Source organism: Equus quagga, unplaced genomic scaffold, assembly GCF_021613505.1.
Source record: "Equus quagga isolate Etosha38 unplaced genomic scaffold, UCLA_HA_Equagga_1.0 208639_RagTag, whole genome shotgun sequence".
In the NCBI taxonomy this organism is placed as follows: Eukaryota; Metazoa; Chordata; class Mammalia; order Perissodactyla; family Equidae; genus Equus; species Equus quagga.
This window is the reverse complement of record NW_025799059.1, coordinates 13,038-35,965: the sequence shown is the minus strand read 5'-3', so window position 1 is coordinate 35,965 and position 22,928 is coordinate 13,038. Positions and strand designations below refer to the sequence as shown.

The following is a 22,928-nucleotide window of genomic DNA, read 5'->3' as shown; positions in this document are numbered from 1 at the left end:
AGCTACTCTGGTTACAACCAGTAGAAAAAAGAGGCTTGGACTTTCAGGCACCTCAGCAAGCCAAGCATTTGAAAATAACGATCTTCAAGCTGTTAATTAACTGAATCCTTTTTTTTGAAAGATTGGCACCTGAGCTAACATCTGTTGCCAATCTTTTTGTTGTTGTTGTTATTGTTCTTCTTCATCCTAAAGCCCCCCAGTACATAGTTGTATATTATAGTTGTGGGTCCTTCTAGTTGTGGCCTGTGGGACGCCACCTCAACATGGCCTGACGAGCGGTACCATGTCCGCACCGAGGATCCGAACCTGTGAAACCCTGGAAGTCACTGAAGTGGAGCTCACAAACTTAACCACTCGGCCACGGGGCCGGGCACTACCTGAATTCTTAACACAGTGTTTTTAATACTGATGGATGAAGATAAGAAATTATCCCCAAGTTCATTCTCAAAATAAGAAAATAGCTCCTCAAGCTTCCTCTGCTTGGGTCCTGCTCTCTCATTTAACTGACAGCCTGCGTTTCTCTGAAAAGGTTCACAAGTCTCAAACTCCAGATTCCGGGGGATCCTGAGAAATGACAACGGCAGAAATCTACCACATCTCTGAGACCAGCAGGATAAAGGAGACCACTGGGTACTACAGTCAACTTAAATACACTGACAGGAATTTGAGGAAAGTGAGAAACTGGGAGGAGAGAGGATCGGAAAGTGAAGAGCATTACAAAATCAAAGAGTGAAATCTGAGAAAATTTACTCGCAGTGGCCCAGGATCACAGACTGTCTACACCTCAATCAAGTAATGGGAAGAAACGAAGGTGACTTTTGTCTCCCTTTTTTTTTCTTCTAACTCTTCTTTCTGGTTTACCTGTGACTAGGAAACAGAGAGAAAGTGTTTTTTTCCAGTCTCCTGAGGCGTGAATTGTCACCTTCCATTTGGGAGACAGTGGAGAGAACTATACAAACAGCTCGCCTGCTCAGTGAAACGGATGTGTTTGCTCACGGCTTAGGATTGCTGATTCAGGTGCCGACACAGGGAGGGTGGTCAATAAATATTCTCCAGGGGCATAAGTGAGCATGTTTTCAGAAGGAGAGAGCAAAGACTGAGATGTTGTCTACCGGCAACTGATGGTCTCCTAGGGGTGGTACAATGGTCAGATCACCAACGTCCACATCTTTGCTGGATAGCGTTAGAAATTTTATATTTTATGTCTAATCTGAGGGAACAAACATGAGGTTCTTGGGTTCATGAAATGGATTGTCAAGAAGCAGCAGTCTCTTCTTTCTGGGAAGGCCCTACACAGTGACTACGCACTCATATTCAAAGGGAAATAACTGCCAATGGGGAATAAACACTTGTGGTTATTCATCCGCGGATTCTCTTTCCCTCTCCGTAAGCCAAATGACAATCAGGAAGCTGCTCAGTGTGCCACTCACTCAAGCAGAAACATGGCAGTTCTTTAAAGGTTCACTTGCAACCCCTGTGGACCCTCCCTTGCCTGGCAAGGCAATGAGAGATCCTGACCTCCTTTTCTAGGCTCCATACTGACCGTCGCCCTTAAAGTTAGCAGGGACTATTGCTATTTATTGAGTGCTTGCACTAGGCCATAATTGTTACTGTTTGACATACTTCATCTCATCTGATGCTCACAACCACCATATGAGGTAAGAACTATTCTTTCCGTGTCTACATTTAAGAAATGAAGAAACTGAGGCTCAGGGAAGTTTTAAAACTTACCAAGGTCACACTACTAATTATCATTCAAACTGCAGAGCTGCCCTCTAAGCCAGTGGTTCCTTTCTGATGACAGATTTATCCTTCAGCCTGGAGCTGAGCACAGGTCCACAGTCCTAAATGAAACCACTGGGGCAAGGTGTGTCATGGTGTTCAGAATTTTCCAATAGCAGAAAAGTACTACAGTAACACCCTCAGTGGGACATGGGGCACTATCCCATAATGAAACCCTTCAATATCAATGCAGAATGCATGAATATTCTCACACTAAATGGGATCAGTAAACTTTACAGGTATCCTCACGTCCTTTCTGATCAGGTTTCGCTCCTCGATTGTCACAACAAACTTAAGAAAAACGATCTGGTTTTGAAGAGCTTTTTCTGCTTCATGACTGCATGTGAGGAAATGTGGACATTTTTGAGATTAAACTCCAAGGAAGGATATGCATCGTCTCTACATTCCCAGCCACTGTTCTGAGTGTGTCACTGCTAGATTTCATCTGAAAAAAAAAATAAATAAAATGGATTTAAAAGTAAAACTTCATCCTTAATGCCTAATTTGTAAAAATGTTATTATTAATGAGTAAACATATCTTCAAATAACCTTCAAGCAACCAAAAAACTTTTCTGTTGTTCTGAACACAAGCTACAGTAAAACGTCTTATGTCTGATCACTGAGGACGAAGCGTTTGGCATTTCAGGTATGCCACATTTATTGAGGTTTGCTATGTGCCGGGCACTATGTCAGATGGGTTACAAAGACGAGCAAGAGGAAACCCCTTCCCTCTGGCTGGCTGTAGGGAACATGAAGGGCTGTGGCAAGAGATGAAGGCCAGGATCAGATTTTGTTCTTCTGGTCCCTAGAGATGTGGGCGCTTGTATAAGCCAGTCGCACTGTGATTTGACAGGGAAGAAGCAGCCCGGGGGAGTCGAAGGCCCATCCTAACATCAAGATTGTCACACTGCCGTGACACTTGGCACAGAGGGCTGCCTTATTCTCTACACTTTAAGAGCAATCCCTAGGCCAGGGCCTGGCATATATGGACACCTGATAAACTATACATCAGTGAATATACACTGGACATGGGCACTCAATTATACCCGGAAATCATACTCTACTTCTGTCAGACATATGCTTTCCCACAATCTGAGACTATTCTCAAAAATATAACTAGACTAGTTTAAATTACACAAGTTTTAATCACACAAGTTTCTATACTCATTAATGGAAAATTAGGAAACACAGATAAGCAGGACTTGCCTCTTATTTCTCTGAGAAACTGAAGGCCACCAGACAGGAGCTCCTAGATCAACCTCCTGTCGCCTGCCCTGGCTTTCTCTGCCTTCACTCCTAAAACAGTAAAGGGATGACCAAGCCCCAACCCAAGGCTCACTCTCCCCCTGGGCACATGGTACCATTCCCTCTGGCCTCCTTGAGGACTTTCCTCCTACAGCTATTGTTTCTCTTCCTCCTCTATCAACACTTTTTCTCTCTCTCCAGTGACTCAACATAGAAATACACTTTGTTCTCCCATCTTTTAAAATAAAATAACAGGATAAATAAATCTTCCTTGAGCTAATCTCCCCTTCAGTCTCATTTCCTTGTTACTCTCTGAATGGAAAAAATATTGACGAATATTTCCATATTTTGAAAGAAGACTATTTCAATCACTTCCTTATCTCCAGTTCCCTCCTCAACCTCCGATCAGGCTTTTAACCCAGCATGCTCCTGCAATGGCTCTCAGGATTACCAGTGATCTCCAGGCCACCATGTCCACTGAGCCATTTTCTATGCTTTCCCCACTCAACCTCTAGCGCTTGACCCACTTAATTCCTCCCTGCTTCTTGAAGCGCTTTCTTTGCTTGTCTTCTGTGTCACCATCTTCTCCCGGAGAGGCTCCTTCTCAGCCTCCTTTGCTGGAGCGTCCCCCATTGGCTACACACGACAGTGCTCCATGGCGCAGTCCCTGAACGTCTTCTCTATGCACACATCAGTCTCAAGGCTCTAAATTTCATCTAAATGCTAATGACTCCAATTTTCATAAGGACACGGAGATACAGACATGGTTGTCCCACAGGTAGCTCATGCCTAACGTTTCCAAAATTTAACATGTCCTGAATTTCCTGCAAAACTCTGCTTTCCACCCCAATCTTCTCCATCTCAGAAAATGGCAACTTTGTTCACCCAGTGACTAACACAAAACCCATGGCATAACCCCTTAATTCTCCATCACAGCTCTCACCCAACGCATCAGAAAATCCTATCAACACCTTCAAAGTGCATCTGTAATCCAATCATGTTTCACTCTCTCCAGTCCTCCCCCTCTGGTGCAAAGCACTTTCATTTGACAGCTACAATATTATGAAAGACTTCTGGCTCACCTGACTCTCTCTTTGCTCACTGGCATCCATTTTCCACATGGCAGCCAATTATTTTTAAGACACGTGAAACTTGTCTCTCTGGCTTGCAATCTTCTAATGGGCTCTCCTCTGCACTTCAGGAAATTCCATGCTCCCTGCCTCAATCCACAGGTCTCTATGAAACGCCTTCCTCTGAGCCCTGATCATCTGCTGCTCTCCCTCTGTCTCCCCACGCTCCAGCATCTCAGACCTCTTTCTGTCCCTTAAACACATTCCCTTTCAGCCTCCCTACGATCTAACTCTGATGTCAAAACTACATCCTGCCTGTACCCAGAGCCCTAACTTAAGACACCGGAGAAAATGCCGTCCGAGTGGACGGAGGAGCAGCAGATGGAGGGCTGTTCTGGGGAGGGAGCTGCAGTGGGATAAAAATGGGCACCACCTGGAGCTCAAGCTTTCAGATTCCCTGACAAGTGATTTCTGCACACCCGAGCAAGGATACTTTGGTGTTCATGTTGGGTAGGTTTGTGGAAAATCTGACATTGGCAGGTTGACACACGATTGGAAGGGAAAGCAATGGAGACACATAACTCTCTCCAGATGCCCACCTGCAAAAGGAAAGGGGCAACTGAAGGAAAAAGGAATCTTGTAGGCTGGGAGTTGTTTATTGGGCTAAGAGTTGGGAAATTTAAATACTGATGGGTATTAGCACTTAAAGAGAAAGAACCTAAAGACTTTCGAAAAGAGGAGATAATCAGTAGTGTGCAAAAGGTGTCTGAGAAACAAAGGGAACGGGATGTGAAACACAGGTGAGTTTGGTTGGCCTTAGGAAAAGGCCACTTCCATTCTACCAAGAGGGGAGGAGGAGATGACAGGTGAGGATACGGTATCCTGGCAGGTTTCGTTGTTAAAACAAACAAACAAAAACCTAAAAATTAATAGCTGTGGAAGGAAATGAAAAGCTACTCCACCCATCCAGCCTCACCTTCCCCAGACAGACAGGCCTAAAATGGTTTTTAATCATTTATAATCTTCATAGAATACATAATTCTCACTTTTTTAAATGCACTTTATTTTTTAGAGCAGTTTTAGGTTCACAGCAAAATTGAGCAGAAGGTACAGATTTCCCATACGCCCTGTGCTCCCCAGACATGTACAGTCTCCCACACTATCAACATCCAGCACCAGAGTAGTACGTTTGTCACAACTGAAGAACCTCCATTGTCCCATCATTATCACTCAGAGCCATAGCTTACGTTACCGTTCACTTTGGTGTCATCTATCCCATGAGTCTGCACAAATGTGTAATGACATGTATCCACCATTATAGTATCATTCAGAGCAGTTTCACTGCCCTAAAAATCCTTCGCGCCCCACAATAGTTATTTTAAACTGCAAAGGAGCACAAAGAATGAAAGAAACTTTCCCCAAAACTTAGATGAAGCCAATATAAAAATGATTCCAAAAACTGACAAAGCAAGCATAAAGAGAGACAACTGTAGACCAACTCCATTTAAGAAGATGCAAAGAAAGCTAAATAAAAAATAAGCAAACAAATCCAGCAGTACATTAGAAGAATTACACATCGTGACCAGATAGGGATCATTCCCTCAGAGCGATACCGGCTCAACACTAGGAAACTGGTTCACATTGTCCCCATCTTAATTGCTCAAAGGTAAAACTACATGAAAATATTGATGATGTTGAAAAACACTTGAAAAATCTGTCGTCCCTGATTTTTACAAAATCAGTCCTTTCCCAACAAGGTATTTCCAAACAGATGTCAGTATCATGCATTCCCAAGGAAACAAGAACCAGAGAAGGGCTATAACGAGCCAGGCTTATATTTCAAGATGCTCATCTTTTATACTTTAACATTTCTGAAATACAGATGATAACCATAAGCTGTGCATTAAAATTGATGGTTGCCTTAGAAATTAGGAGATTCTGTTCTGAAAGGGTCAATCAGTATGAGATGGGCAGAAAGACTGTATTTTCTAGATTTTAAAATCTGCTTTTTAAGGTTCTGAAATCATAATATTTCTTATTGTACTTGTCAAAAATTGACAATGGTTTATTTTTCAGTTGTAAAGGATATCTCTAAAAGAATTAATCAGAATGTGTGTATACATTACTACAATACTGATAAGAGAGAAAAAAAGAAGAAAATAGTACAATTTAGCTAACTTCCACACCTTTCGGATGCAAAGTCAATAAATACTGGTTAATATTGCAAAGCCAACAAAAGATGTAAGCATATTAGGCACCTTATCCAGGTGCCACCGGAAGAGCTAAAAATAGAAATCAGGAAAAGATCATGACTGAGGAATGTCAGTTGTGATGGAGGGCACGAAGGAAGACTTTACCTGTCATTTCATACCCTTCTAGAATTTGAATTCTTCATGTATGGTTTTTATGTATATATATATATATATATATATATATCTTTTCAAATTTAAAGTAAGTTGATATTAAATATTCAGTTGACACTTAAGTGATACCTAAATGACATTAATCAAGCACATCTCAACCATTTAAGAAAAGCAGCAGGAAGAGTTTAGTAAGTTTACTATCTACCAAGTTATATAACAGAATGAATGTTTTATTAGGTAGGAAGAAAGTTAGTTTGAAGACACAGGGCAAATTACATAGTTAATGAACATAAACATAAAATTCTTGGAAATAAGCTCACGAAGAAATGTGCACAAGCTACTAGAAGTAAACTGCAAACCAGTTCAGAAGCACGCAAGAGGAGGGACGTGCTTTGTCGGGGAAAGACTGTTGTCAGTTGATCAGTTCTCCTTAAATTAAATCTATAAGCCCAAGGTCATCCCAGGAGGAAACTCTTGATCGCTTTTCTTGTGATTGTTGCTGTTGGGAGACTGGAGAGGCCTTCATGATGATTCTAAACTTTATCCAGAAAAGCCAACTTGTCAGAATGGGTAGGAAAATTCCAAAAACAAACAAACAAACAAACAAACAAATAAGTAAATAAATAAAAGTTTAACAGTGAAACTGAGCTACCAAACCCTGGAATGTGTTCAGTAATCCAAAACTTTTGATCACACCACCAAGGTAAGACAACACAATCAATGGGACAAAATAGGAAGTCCCGTTAGATTCAAATGCTTGTGGTGATGTGGTGCAACAGAGAGATGCCATTTCAAGCCAGTGGGGAAACGTGGATTATTGAGTTAATGGTATGGAAACAACTGGGCGGCCATTAGCAAAATAAGTTCCGGATCCTTCTCTCAGTTGTTACAATTAAATAAACTCCATGCACACTGAATCATTAGACATGAAGAAGTAAGCATCCCTCGGAGGAAAATCTAAACGAATATTTGTGAAAATCACAAAGGAGAATAAGCCTCTCTAAGGAATCTTACTAAACCCAAAAGCCACACAGACAAGATGGACATATGCAAACTATAGAAAAATTACACACCCTAAAACAACTGCCTTGGAGGAAATGTTTCTAAAACCTTCACAGGATAATTTTCCTAATAAAACCCTAATTAACCTAACAAATAGTTACAATGTCCCTAATATATGAGTAGCTCTAAGAAAAGAAAAGTGGCTCTATTTTCACTAACATTTGAAGAAATGCAAAAGAAAATTGGGAGACTGCTTTTCACGTCTCAGATTGGCAACGATTTCAGATGGATGATATTCCTGTTCTTGCCGACACAGGCAAACAGGCAGTTTCACAGCCAGCTGCTGAGAGCATCAGTTAGTACAATACAGCTAAAGGAATATTGGATGATAGTCACTAAAATGGTAACTATCTGGACTGTGCTGATGGTGGAAGGACTCTGTAAACTTACTAGAAAAGAGTCATTGAATTCTACTCTTAAGACGGGAGAATGTTATTGCATGTCAATATGCCTCACTAAAGCTGATTTTAAAAATGCTTAAAGTGTATGTGCTTTGACATAGCAATTCCACTTCTGTGAATGCACACTGTGGAAGTGAAGTTCTTACGTGAAAAAGGACATTGCAGGATAATAGAATATAGTAATTCGGGGCCGGCCCGGTGGTGCAGTGGTTAAGTTTGCATGTTGCGCTTCAGTGGCCTGGGGTTCCCAGGTTTGGATCCCGGGTGTGGACCTATGCACCGCATGTAAGTCCTGCTGTAGCAGGCGTCCGACATGCAAAGTAGAGGAAGATCGGCACGGATGTCAGCTCTGGTTCAGCCTTCCTCAGCAAAAAGAGGAGGATTGGCAGCAGATGTTAGCTCAGGGATAACCTTCCTCAAAATAAATAAATAAATAAATAGAATACAGTAATTATCATTGTTTGTCATATATGCTAGATGCTGGAAGAATAGATTCACAATGTACAGTTTGATTAATGGAAAAGACTACAAAGATAAGGACAAAAACACCCACACTCTCAGGCAAGTGAGACTTCAAATCCACTTTACATCCACCACATGAGGTCGCCTCAAAGAGACTGCATGGATACAAGAAAAGCAAGCCCACCAGGAAGAAAACTGTCCCCAGATTCATGCAAATCTTGCTTTGATGGCTTTCAATCCATGGTGTGGTACACAATGATGGAAATCTAGAAATCAATTGGGCTGGATGTGGGATACAGGTGACACTGACGGTAGAGCATAGTGGGTAAGTGTTCAGGATTCTAGAGGCAGAATGTTCAGGTTTAAATTCTGGTTCCACCGTTTCTCTGGATAGCACAGCGGCTCCATGCCCAAGACGGCGCAGTGCCATTGTTAAGAGCACTGAGTCTCCAGCCAGACCGCCTAGTTCGGAACCACAGCTCTTCCACTTTCCATCTCTGTAACCCTGGGCACATTTCTTAACCTCTCTGAACCTGTCTTCATCTGTGAAATCAGGACACTTCGATGTCTGCTTAAAACGTTTGCTGCATTGACTGACACACACAGGTAAACCGCTGAGAACTGCGAGTGCCCCCCACAGGTTAGAGTGGAAATGTTCCTCGTCACTGTTATCATCGTATCTGCATCTGGGGAGTCTTAAGCATCCATTCTTGTCATATACAGCTTTATTATCATCATAAACAGGAGCAGCAGCAGCATCTGGCGATTCTTAAACATCTCACCAGACAAAGCGCCAAAAGAGATCAGGGGAGTTGAGTGTAGCCCAAAGTGCACCCAGGTCACACAGGACAGTTATGCGTCTGAACAAGCAGCAGCTAAAAAGGGAGAGTTTGGGATCTGAATCCAGGCAGTTGGCCTGCAGAGGCCTCATGCTGAATCTCAGCACCACAGCTGCCTCCTTAAAGACATGGGTGAATAGCCAGGATGGCTAGGAGAAATCCTGCTTATGTTGCAGTACAGAATCAGAACCTAAGGAAATCCTGTCAAAGCGAAAAAAACGGGCCAAGTCTGTCAGTTGAAATCAGATCACAGGAGAAAGGAAAAGGGACAAAGGAGACAACTGTCACTCAGGCACTTGAAAACTTGCCAAAGACTCTTCCGCGTGGCCCCCTTCGTAAAAGCAGGGCTAATTAACACACGCACGGTGAGAGATTTCACCTGAAACCTGAAGAGCCTTCCAGGATGAAGGCGTGCTAAGACTGGGCCACCTCTACAGGGGTTCAAACTCTGCTGGCAGAGAAGCCGCAGAAAAGTTCAAGCACCAGCAAGGCTGGCTATAATGTTGACCGAAAAGGCACCTCTCCCAGAGTACTATCCTGAATTCGCTGTGACTTTACTCTAGTGGCAGGACCTGCCTCCAGAAGCTGAAGAGCATGGAGGTTAAGAACAGAAACACTGGACCTGACTGCCTGGGTGTGCATTCTGCTGGGACACAAAGTTGCTGTGTGCCCTCATTCACCCGTCCACGTCTCCCTGACTGGCTTCAAAAGGGATCAATACTACTACCACCTTCTTCACGGATTGTGTGTGTGTGCACGTGAGAGAGAGAGAGAAGGCGGGGGGGAGAGAAAGGGAGAGAGAGAAGATGCAGGTCCATAAGGCCCTTGGCCCTTGACACGTGCACGGACTCAACACACATCAGGCGTTAGTGCTATTTAGAGGAGGGATAGAAGCCCCCAAAACACCCTTGTCCAGTTTCGCTGGACTCTCACCGACTAAACACACGCTTTCACAAGTATCCACTGAGTGCCAGACTCTGGGGCAGGTTTTTAGGATCCAAAGGTGAGCCAGTTAAATTTTTGGCTGCTGCCTGCTGCCAGGCAACACATATACAACTCTTGCACCTGACGTCAAAAGACCTGCCCATTTCAGACACAAAACCCAAGTGACCCTTAAGTCAAGGGGATCCATTACTACTGGGGATGTAAAAGGAGTCTGTTGCACAGTTGCATGGCGTCTGCACAAGGCAAATTCCAAGAGCATCTGGGGAAGTGCAGGGGTGGGCACAGCTCCCCAGGGGCCTTCTCTGTCGACACCATCGCCACTTGGGCCAGGAGAGTGTGGATGCTGGCCAGTGCAGGCCCAGCTCTTGTGTACCCAGTGACTAGGGAATGCTCCCCCACCATCACAAGATGGCGCCATCCCCCCTCCTGGTCCGTTCCTCCAGGCCCAGGCCCTGGTGTGCAGAGGGGACAAAGTGGGTACCTTCCTGGAGCCCCAGCTGCTGTGGGCACTCCTCTGCAGAGTCTGCCCTCTGGGAGAAGTCCACAACCCTGGTCATGCGGTGGAACATGGTCCTCCTGACAGGGCTGGACTGGGCACAAGTAGGATGAGGTGTGAGGAGCGAGGCCTGCCTTGGTCACAGCTTCCACCTTCCTACTGCCCTCCACCCACAGTGGCCGCTCAGGAGCTGCCCCTCCTACTTCTTTGCCTCTGCCTCCTTGAGGGTCAACCACTAGTCAGAATCCTCACAGGAGCCTCAACTGCCACCTGAGAAGCCTGCAGTCTCCCAGAGCCCCTGTGTGTGCCCTAGCACATGCAGCTGCCCCCCCCCCCCCCCCGCCTCCGGCCTGCCAATGGGGATGCAGCGTGTGTAATGATGGTCAATGGTACGTGTTGGGTGGGCGGCTGGGATGTCTCAGCCCCTCTCACCAATGGTGAGGGAGGAAACATGGTGGCCACCTGGAAACCACTTCCAGTAGAGGCTCTTATATGCTCCTTGTGGAGTAGAGTGGGGATCCCCAGGATGACCAAGTTTCAGGCCTGGAAGCTGGGGCAAAAACCTGACTTGAGGCCAGAGGCTAGACTAGACTCTGCTTTCTGGGGTTGCAGCCCCCACACATCCCTGACTCAGGCGTCTTTTTCCTCTCCCCGTTTCCTTCTTCCCCGCTCAGAGACTTCAGTGGTCAGCTCGGAGCCAGGGCTTTTGTGCAGTGCTAGATGCTACCGCAGATATTGTGGAAAAGCCAAGCTGTCACATACACTGTGGCCTCAAAACAGAGTCTGGGCCAGATCTGTCTGGAAGCTCAGGCCTATTGTGACTTTATATTAAAGCATTCCTTGTAGTCCCGAGTTAAGTATGACTCATCTGAACAGTGTCAAAGTCTAAGATTTCAACACCATGGGACTTCAGTGGTGGGGCAGAGGAAGTGAGAGCTAGAGTAGCAGGAAATGTGCTCAGAGAGGTAACAGGGAGCCAGGCCGTGCAGGGCCTCGTAGGCCACTAGAAATTCTTTGGCTTTTGCTGTACGTGAGATCTGAAGTCCCCGAAGGCTTGGCTTCTTAGAGGAGTGACAAGTTCTGAATTGCGTGTTGCTAGGAGCCCTGTGGCTGCTTGGTGGTGAGGAGGCTGGAGTTGGCCTCGGGGTGAAGCAGAGAGACCAGCTAAGAGGGCGCTGCCCAGAAATCCTGGTGACAGATGGTGGGCCCTGTGGGTGAAGCCTGTGTGCCCTTGTTGTCCTGCAGAGGGAACAATCAGGACGAGGAGGAGAACCAGGTGAGAGCAGTGCTGGGGCACTGAGGGAGGTCCACAGGGAGTGGGGGGCGCGGGGGCCCAGCGCAGTGGGCTGGAAGTGCTCCCGGGCTCAGGCCATCGCTGGCCGTTGTGAGTGCATCGGGGCAGCAATAGGTCACGACGGGAGTGTAGAGACCACGGCCTGTCCTTTCTCAGGTGTCAGCGTGAAGAAAATGAGAGCGCTGGGGAGAACGAAGGCAGGCTGTTTCCTTCAGGTATGTATTAGTAATCGCTGACAACTGTGGAGTGTGCACTCTGTGCTGGGGACTGTGCTGAGCACTTCACGTTCTGTACACGAGGAATCTGAGGCCAAAGGAGGTGGAGAACTCGCCTGAGTGCCCTAAGCCAAGGAGAGGCAGCAGTGGGATGTGGGCCTGAGCAGCCTGGCTCCTTCTTCGCTGCCCAGAAGCACAGGGTGGCGCTCAGTGGACAGAGCCTTGTGACCTGCTGTGTGGAGACACCCATCTTTCTGCTCCTTCCTCCCTTCACTCCAGAAACACTCCCAGAAAGAGGTATAGATCCTGGAGAGAGGCATTGCTTGATAGATCAGGAGGAATTCTGGGATGTGTGTGTGTGGCTGCAGGAGCTAGCTTTTCCTGGGCTTCTGCTCCTTGTAAGCTGAGATTCTCTACATTTACCTCTCACTCCAATGTTTGGGTCAGTGGTTTGCCTTGTGACATCATTTCTGTAATGTTTTTGTAAAGCATTGTTGATTTTTAGTTTGTTCATCTTTTTCTTGTTATGAGGATGAGAGTAATGACTTTCAAGCACCTTACTTGCTGGGGAGGAAACCTGGTTTTATGTTTGTGTAGGAGAATGTGCTGGTTTTTAGGAGATATATACTGAAAAACTTAGGAATAAAGTGTCATGAGATGGGAAAATGGCTTTGAAATGTTCAGCACAATGTTCACGGCAATATGTTAATGATTGTTGAGTCTAGATGGTGAATATTTGGGTGTTCATGGTACTATTTGTTCAATTTCTCTGTATATTTGAGGTTTTACATATCATTTTGAATTTTAAAATTGAGAGGAAAATAGGAATCTAATCAGTGCAGGAGCATGGAAGTTACTATTTCCCTAAGGGAAATTGTCAGCCTAGTGAGGTTTGACATCCTTGTCTGACAAGGCGAAAGCATCCAGAGCCATACAACATGGGGATTCCAGCCCTACCAGCAATAGTCTGGGCCTCTGGGTTGTTACAGCCTAATGGTTTGTAAGAACAGGAAGTAGACTTAATCTTGGGTGGAATTATAGCTGAGTTTCAAAGGCCCTGGGTCGTGTAGTGGACCTCAAGTTTTGAACTTGGTTTTCTTAGATCCTATGTAGTAATGACCCCAGGCATCTGGCAGAAGCAAAAGAAAATTCTCTCTGGAGGAAAGTGGTTGCATTCTAGGTCTCAAATTATTCTTATAAATATATTTTTAAACACAATGGACAGCAAGAGTACAAGGATAAGTAGACACAGAAAGAAACAAGACTCTGTGAATGCAAACCAGCCAAAACAGAATCACTTTGCCCAGTTTGAGAGGCACTTGCCAACAGGTTTTGTTTTAGTCCATTCAGGCTGTTCTAACAGAATATCATATAGTGGGTGGCTTATAAACAACACAAATTTATTTCTCATAGTTCTAGAGGCTGGGAAGTCCAAGATCAAGATGCCAGCACATTCAGTGTCTGGTGAGAGCCCACTTCCTGGTTCATACACAGAGGTCTTCTTGCTGTGTCTTCACTTGACAGAAGAGGAGAATTCTGGTCTCTTAAGCTCCCTATAAAGGCACTAATCTCGTTCATGAGGGCTCCACCCTCATGACCAAGTCACCTCCCAAAGGCCCCCACCTCCTAATACCAGCACATTAGGGGTTAGGATTTCAACATATGATTTTGAGGAGGACACAAACATTCTGTCCATAACAAGTTTGTTTTGTTTACTCTGTGGAGGACTTTTGCCACTGACTTTCTAGTTTCCTATTGTGGTCTGCTGCTCCACAGCAAGTAGTTTGCATAATCAGAGAAGGAATTACTTTGATGATTAAAGGCTGCTAAAACTGCAGATTTTTTTCTTTTTTGGAAGAAGATTAGCCCTGAGCTAACTACCGCCAGTCCTCCTCTTTTTGCTGAGGAAGCCTGGCCCTGAGCTAACATCCGTGCCCATCTTCCTCTACTTTACATGTGGGATGCCTACCACAGCATGGCGTGCCAACTGGTGCCATGTCTGCACCCGGGATCCGAACCCCGGGCCGCTCAGAAGCAGAACGTGCGCACTTAACCGCTGCGCCACCGGGTCGGCCCCAAAAATGCAGATTTTAAGTGGGTAAACATCAGGTGTATCTGAGCGGGTCATATTCCAGACCTAGCGAAATCCACTATTAAACAAATTATAAAGAAGGCAGAGGAGAAAAAGACATTAGGTAATAAACTTTGAATTGCATATTAATTATATGTTGATCATACATAATATTTACGACACCTAGAAAGCATCTCCAAAAGGCTTATGCTGTAATCACTGAATAGTACTGATTTTCTTAGTGCTTCCATCTGCAAGAAACATATCTCCAATACAAAATAAGATAAGCCTGTTTTAAAATTTTAAGTTATAGTTTAAGAAATATTATACTTACCAAAGGAACATTAATTTTTCCCTTTGTGTTAAATATGAAAAGATTTAGTCTTTTACCTAAAAAGAATTAATTTTATCAAAATGATTAATTCCAACCTTCATTTTAAAAGAAATATATGAGCCAACTAAGAGTGTAAAAAATCTAAATAATAAATGGTCAAGAAATTCTCTAAAGAACTGTTTTAATGAAATACATGTTTAATTAACATTTCGCTTTTTTTGAGCTTTCCAGGGTAGAAAAAGGAACAACAGTATGGAGACTAGCTGAGTTGGGAATTTAAAGCAGACAATGAGAACAATTATTGGATTTTAGAAATTGCATTGTGAATATAAAATTTTATCAACCCTTTGCTCTCGCCCTTTTAGGTATATTGAAAAAATGCTAAATAGAAAGAAGGAGGAAGCTTCAAAAGGCCTTTCAAATTTTTAATTGAGTATGAAAAAACATATCAATAAGAACTCTGCACTCAGTTTATTCTGTGACAATTCATTTCTGCTTCATGGAGATTTCTGACCAAATAGAGGAACTCTGTCTTTTGGGATTTCTTTTGGACTATAATCTAGTTTCGTTATTTCTTGTTGAAATTTATAAATGTGGGGTTTTTGTGCTATTTTGTATCCAATGGTTAATGATAATGTCCTGTTATATTATATATGGTTATACCAAAATGTTACTGGAAGATAAATCATGACAAGATTTTAAAAAATCAATTAAGAAATGAGAGGAGGAAAACATATTAGATGAAGATGACAAAAAGATAGAATGATTCTATAACAAGTAACTTATTCCAGGAAAGGTACAAGACCCATATGTGACAAGGGAGACAGAATTCTATTCACTTATTTCTACATTCATTTAACCAGTTTTTCTAGAGATCCAATCCCAAGTCAGGCGCTGTGATAAGTGCCTTACAACTCAGTGAAGCAAAAGCAAACATGGGTCCTGCTCTCCTGCAGCTGGCAGTCAATAGGAGTGCAAAGTTATTGACCACACGTTGATTCCAATGGGTGTAGAATTGCATACCCTGATACTTCTGCTTCCAACAAACTTGGAGTAACAGAGACTGGAGTTAATCTTTTCCATAAAACAATAAAAAATCCAGGTACAATATATAAAGTAATTATTTTCAGATATTTGTTAGACAGTATAGAACAGTGCGCCCTAACAGAGGGGAAACAAATAAGGTGAACCCCAGTTTGCCACATATTACTGGCATGAGAGGATTTCCAAACTGCAGTGTCAAGACGGGCAACCAAGTAGAGCCCAGTATTTCCTTTGAGGTGAGGAGACGGACCTGGGAGTCTAGGGAGGACGAAGAGACTAGAATACGTAGGGCAGAGCACTGGAGAGGAGACGGCTACATGGAGAGGCAGAGCTTTGACGATGTGCCGAGGGTTCCTGTTGAGTTTTCAGTTGAGCACTGAGTAGGACGTGCATGTGAGACAGTTAAGTGTGGTTGGTAAAATAACCACCCAAAAGGAACAGTAGTAACGATCCACAGGTCTCACACTGGCAGGAGGTGTTATTAGGGCTTCCAAGGGGAGTCCTGGGGGCTGGTTCAGCTGAGAAAGAGGGTGTGGGAAGGCCCCTGGAAGGGAATGAAGGCTAGTGTTTCAGGGGGACTTCCACACTCTACTGAATCCTCAGCTCTATGCTCCAGTGTCCTTCACTGAATCCCAGTAGCAAACCTGATCCCTATTTCTCAGTCACTGGATGCTCAAAGGAGTGCAGTTTGTGTTGAGCCAAGAGAAAATCCTGGGGTATTTGGAAAACTGCTTACCAGGCACCCTGGTAGGCCCTGTTCTAGAGATTTTATTATGAACCTGCCGGAGACTTGTGTCTTCCTACAAGGCCGTGGTCTGTATGTGAGGAAGGATTCAGGCTCACATTCCACCAACAAGCAGTGGAGTGAACCTGAGAAAGTATACTGCTTGCTGACTCCAGAATTGCTGAAGTGCATTATGATAGCAAATGCGCAGTTTGAATTCAGGGCCATCTAATATCCAACCTTTGACCACAGTTCACTTACCAATGGTCATACAGCTCCAAGGTCACACAGACAAGATTGAAACCCAGACAGAAGTCACCAGAAAATTTTTGTCTGCAGGAAAATGAAACCCTATTCATGATTTGGTATTGGCTAACCTGAGAACTCCAGGCTCAGTTCCTGCTGCCATCAGCCAGTCATTTAGGTTGACTCACACCTAGTATTCAGTCTCTGAAACTTTTTTTTTGGTGAGGAAGATTGTCCCTGAGCTAACATTCCTCTATTTTGTATGTGGGACGCCACCAAAGCATGGCTTGATGAGCGATGTATATGTCTGCCCCCAGGATCCAAACCCATATACCCTGTGCTGCCAAAGTGGAGTGCACAAACTTAATCACTATGCCATCGGGCCAGCCCCTGAAACTTTTGCAATGGTTCCGCTTTCCATTACACAGCTGCCAGAGTCAATCTGTTCAGGCGAGTTTGGGGGAAGACCAGCAGGAGGGTTCACGAGAGCTGTAGGAGGTCCTTTCCTAAGGCTGCCCTGGCATACTAGGGGCTTTGGGTCTACGCAATGGCTCATGTCTGGGAATTGTGAGTGAGAATAATCCCAGGGCAAGGTACACTTATGTCCTTGTACAGTTAACTTATAATTTGCACCTGGCTATATTGGGCTGGCAGGGAAACATGGGACCAGTAGCGTTAGGTCCCTGTCGAGATACAGTGGGTTAGCACTTCCATATATTATTTTGGAGTGGGGATTCAACCCATAATACCTGTTTTAATTTATATAGGGCTGTATTAACTATTTTGTGTGGGATGGAAGGTCCAAGGGGTGCCATTTTGTAAAGCCAATTGTGCCAAAGACTTAATTTTAATGTGTGATTCATTGAATCGGAACATCCATGCCCATTATAGCATATTTTAGGCTAATGGGCATTTGACTATGGGGGAATTTATACAAGGCAACAGTTCTGACAGTGAGGCACATATGTTTGTCCTCTTATTTCATGTTTAGTAACTCTCTCCTAAGTGTATAATAGGTATCTTTTTAAATTTTAATGAAGATCCTGAGGTATAAGTGTATTTGTTCCCTAAGCCCAGTACTGATTAAGGCCATGAAAGTTTGCCGGTTGGTGGATTTAAACAGAAGCCAAAGTTAATTCAGAACCCGTGTTGTAGAAGAGAGAAAGCCGATTAGCATAATCTATTCAGCTTGTTGTATAAGCTCTTTTAGTAAATTTTGGATTTCCAGTTGGGTAAAACTGTGAACCTCTTGTTTGGTTTTTGTCCCCCTCATCCAGGTTTTTGTTTTTCCAGGAGTTACTGGATATACTTTCAGGCTGCTCTCTATGCTGCTCAACCCAAAATCTGGTTTAGATACCAAGACTGACAATGCCATACGTGCACTGAGGCAGTATTAACAGGACTATTACTCACATACTGAGGCTTTCTGAGGAGAGCAGGGCAGTCTCCCCAGGTTGGTCGGAAAATGGCTTGAGAGAACTGGGAAAGGAGATTGGCTTTGGGGCTTTATTGTGTGTAGGAGATGGAGCTGGGGTGAGGGATTTTACTTCGACTGGGTGGGGCTGGCATGGTTTGAACTTCTGGCCTGCATCAAAGGCAGGAAGCTTTCTTATCAGCTTACCCACATGTAGGGAAGAAGGAAGAGGGGTAGCAGGGCTTGAAATCTGTCAGCAAACATCAAAACTGGAGTAAAGCACTTTATTATAGACTTTGCCTTGACAAATTATGGGTAGGAACAATTGTAACCTTCAGTTTACAGATAAAGAAATGTGGCTAAGATAAATCAATACACACGGCCCACATACTCACAGCTTGTGTCAGCACTGGGGTTTGGACACACATTTACTTTGTGTCAGTGCTTGTGTTACTAACCCAACAGGGTAAACTGGGAAAATGTGCTCTAACAACAAGTTGATTTCCAAAGTAAGAGAGCAGAATGTTTTTATTATGTCAGGATCCTTATAAATTAATGATAAATGTCATACCAGTTATATGCAGTATATAATTACCCTTTAAATTTCAGGGTGTTGCTGCTGGTATAGTCACTCTTGCTCCAATTGGACATGAAACTCACCTTTACATCAGTGCCCCGTGCTGCATTAATAGAAATGTATTTTCTTGCCTGAGGACACACACATACCTCTCTGCCACCAACAACACTGTGGGCAGAGGCTGCAGGTCAGTGTGTCTGTAGACTATGCAATCTCATGGTTTTGTCCCTGCTTAGGGTAACGACTCCCTGAGCACCACCAGTATCACTAGCAGCAGCACCTCGAGCCCAGATGCCCAGACTGGCGCCCATCTGGGTCACAGGCAGACCTCGGGATCCCCAGTCCCTGTGAGAACTGGAATTGAGCTCAGGCATGGCTGCAAGGGTAGTTGTCCTACTTCTCTGGGCATATGGAGCAGGCTGAATAATTCAGCTAAAGTTCTCAAGACCAGATTCTGGCAGAACTTCCAGGGACACAAATGGAACATCCTCTTTTGAGTGAACACAAGTAATTGCACAGCCGAGGGCCTGACCATCAGCCATGGTGTGGAGACCAGCTTGAGACTCAGGAGCCCTGCCCCTTCTGATACTGTGAGGATCACGAGCTTTGCCTTAGCCCAAGACCTCTTCTTTGGAAATGGGACGGAGAGGAGGGAGCTGTGCCACTGGGGAGGTGAACTCCGAAGGGATTGAATATGTATCCAACTGAGACTGCTGAAACCAGAGAGGTTGGCTGAGATGACCACAATGATGAATGCTAAGGTCATCTGAGCACTACCTGCCTGCTAGACGCTGTTCTGAGTGCTTTAGCAGTATCTTCTCATTTAATCCTCACAAACTCCTAAGGGAAGGAAGTATTGTTGTCATCCCCACTTTACAAAGGGGGAACCTTTGGATCAGGGAGGTTAAAAGACTTGCCCAGGGTCACACAGAACTGAGAGTGGAAATCAAACCACCTGTCTCTTGAGCCTGTGTTCCTAACCACTTCTGCATGTTATGTATTTTTACCACTTTGGACAAATGACAGTTCTCACCCTCCCATTACCCAGCAGGGTTGGAGTTCATTAGTTCAATTAGTTTGCTGATGGCAGATAAAGATGCCACATTATCTTGGTTTATCAGGATGTTTTCTCTCCCATCCTACTGAGCAGACACTGTTCCTGCAGGAGCAGCAACTGACCTGGAAGGGAAGGCAACGAGGGAAAGGAAAAGTTCCATCTCTCCTCCTCCCACTCTTTCCCTGAGTCCCAGGGCCTGATTGGTTAAGCACCAAGAGAAGTGATGACAACTCACAATGTCGTTCAGAACCTAGTAATCACATCCCTTCACAGGATCCGAGCATGGCCACAACCATGTGGGTTACTCCATGTTCAGAGCTGAATACGGTGAGTGAGAGGTGCTGGAAGAGGGGGCACATACTACCTATGTTTGGGTACCATCTCCACAGCTGTTCCCTGGATAGGATACTCAGCTAGCTTGGCCTCAGAGCTCTTCCTTGGCTCGAGCAAAATCCCTCCACTCCAACTTCTCCTGTGGGAGGAGTTACCAAAATGTCCTCACAGTGTTTTCTGTGTTTCAACAGGTCCACTGGGCGACGGACAGTGATTGTGGCCTCAAGATCCAATCACTCAGAGAGAGGTGCGAGGGAACTCAGCTCCCGGTAGGAGTTTCTGCTCTTTCCCCATCTCTGCATCCAGCCTTGGCCACAGTTCTGAGATTACTACATTTATAATACACAGTACACATAAACGGGGTGTTTAATTGTAGAAATTTCTGCTGAGTGGTCGTACTTCTCATGCCGTATTACCTTGCGAGTCTCTGATATGGAACAACTATAGAGTTAACATTGAAGTGTGACCCGTGTGTGTATTGTCTAGAGGTAGGACATGGATTCTGACGGGATGTCAGAGGGATAATGGCGAGGACAGGGCTTTGTGTGCTTTATGGAGCTGTTCCCCTGAGGAACTAAAATGACTGTTATGAGGAGATGTGACTTGGCCCCGCGCTGGCTGCCCCCTCAGTCCCACATAACCACTGAGGAAATTGAGGCACAGGTGCCTGTAAGAGGGACCCAGGCCACACGCCCTTCCTTGGATGGCAGGGAAGGCTCAGTCACCCAGGTTTCCTCCCATCCCATAGAGAACCATGGAAAGACACTGAGATATGTGTTCAGTGTTCAACCAAATGGAAGGACGAAGATTTTTTCCTTGCCTTCCACAAGGATCAAGAGGAGGCATCCTGAAGGGGTGGGGGCTGGGGCGCTGAAGCCAGACAAATTGGGTTCATATCCAGGTTCTGCCACATACCAGCTATGTGACCTGGGGCCAGTTACATACTTTTCCTGTGCCTCAGTTCCCTGTCCTGGATAAGTGGGCGTGGCAGTGGCCCCAACAAGCTGTTAGAGGTCCACTGAGCTGCAGGATGTAAAGTTCTTGGGGAAGTGCCTGGAGGCAGAACCCCTGAGCAGAGGTCTGGTATTGCTGGTGGTGTTACTTTGTTGTTACTATATGTACTCCTGGGAAGAAGGGGAGGCCTAGGGAGCCTAAGAGACTGGAGAAGAGGTGTCATCACCTCCTCTTTCCCTCCCGAATGAGAACCTCTTACAGTCACAGACAGGGCAGAGACCCTGCCCTGGCTACGTCTGCTCTCTTGCTTGGAACTCCACTTATAGGCTGGTTCACTTTTCGTTTGTTTGGGGCTTTGGGTACCTTTCTTCTGAGCTCCCTTCCCTGGAGGACAGAGGCTGTGCCTGGGTCAACCTGCCTTGGTGTTTGTACCTCTCTGTGTTTCAAATCTATGCTTCTGAGGAATCTTGGTTTATTGAGAGAATTTGACAGAATTGACTTACACATATTTTTACATTCTTGTTTTAGAAAATAGAAGTAAGAATTACATTTATAGAGATCAACTGATAATCCCCCTTCCTTTGCTAGACTCCACCATCTTACACCCCTACACCAGAAGAGATGCCTTAGCAGTTTTTGTAAAGTTTTCCGATCTTATTCTTTGCATTTACTTTTATCGCTATGGATGACTCTGTGAAGAAAGACAAATGGGATGATAAGATACATACTGGTTTCAAGTTTCTTTCTTCAGTTACCATTTCTTAGAGGTCATTTCCATGTCAGTACATAGAGAACCCCTTCATCTCTTTCAATAGCTGCATTTTATGTCATATTATTCATATATTTGTAATTCATTTAAATAAGGAAATTGGAAAAAATGCCTTTTTCTTCTTAAGTGAATGTCTCTTTAGAATAACCAAGTCAATCACCGAAATATTTTACAAAAAAGTAAGATTGGACACAAGTGAAACATACAAAAGAAGATATTATATACTTCTTTAAGAATAAAATGTGAAATAATAGAAATAATAAATTTAGTTCACACTGTCCACAAAACAGTTGTGAATTTCTTTTTTAAAAATAGAGGGAAAAATGCATGAAACCTTTTTATGAGTTTCCTGTTTTGACACTAAAAATACCAATTCATCCTGGATAGGAAAATTAATTATTGTAATCTTATGAATGCTTCCCAAAATAAATCTCCGAATTCAGGCATGAACCTTAACAGGATTTTGCCATGAAGTAAAATGAGCTGATTATTCAATAAAACAGAGGAGAACATATGTAAGAGTAGCCATGATAGTGACATTGCCCTCCAACGTAGGAAAATCTAAACTATCGATTTAGCAATTAAAATAGGAGTGGAAAATACATTAATGGAACAGAGCAGAGATTCTCAACACAGACTCATGCAAATAACAGAATGAAAGAAATGATAAAGTTGGCATTTCAAGTCCACTGATGTGCAAAAGCAACCTCTTATATCAATGCTGGAAACAGATGTGATTATGTTGGGGAGGTAGCAGGGGGAAGAGTGGCCTGGATACACTGGATTAAGTGAGGTTCATCTTCTTTTTCAGGCTTTTTCAGTTGTGCCCTCTTCCTGAATCCATCTGTGGTGTCAACCAGTCATGGATGCAGGAGACTCTGAACTTAAGCCCAGCAGCACCACACCAAGCATCAGGAAGAAGACAGATGAATACCTAAAACCCACCGTGGTTTCCAAAAACGTGGTGAGCTTTTTACTCGGTAGGCAGCTGGGAAGGCACAGAAGTGATGTGGATCTGTCAAAGTGGCTGTGGATGCTGACAAGAGACATGCCAGGGTGGAGGTGGCCTTTGCCAAAAAATCATGTGACTTACCTGCTTATGCCTGCCAATAATTTTGGAAAATGCAAAAAAAGAAATGTTTAAAATAAACTTCTGCCTTATCTCAGCTGTTAAAATAAAAGCTGTGTATTCAGTCCTTTTTGTCTGATGTGTTTTTATGGCCATACATCT

At 44.2% G+C, this 22,928-nt stretch overlaps 1 long non-coding RNA gene across 1 annotated transcript; it reads left to right on the top strand.

Annotated features, from left to right (window-relative positions):
• The first annotated feature begins 11,629 nt into the window (after positions 1–11,629).
• LOC124233647 (uncharacterized) lies at positions 11,630–22,646 on the top strand. The gene is made up of 4 exons (XR_006887114.1): positions 11,630–11,941; positions 12,116–12,174; positions 20,166–20,243; positions 22,509–22,646. It is a non-coding gene; the product is annotated as an uncharacterized LOC124233647 (long non-coding RNA).
• The last annotated feature ends 282 nt before the right edge of the window (positions 22,647–22,928 follow it).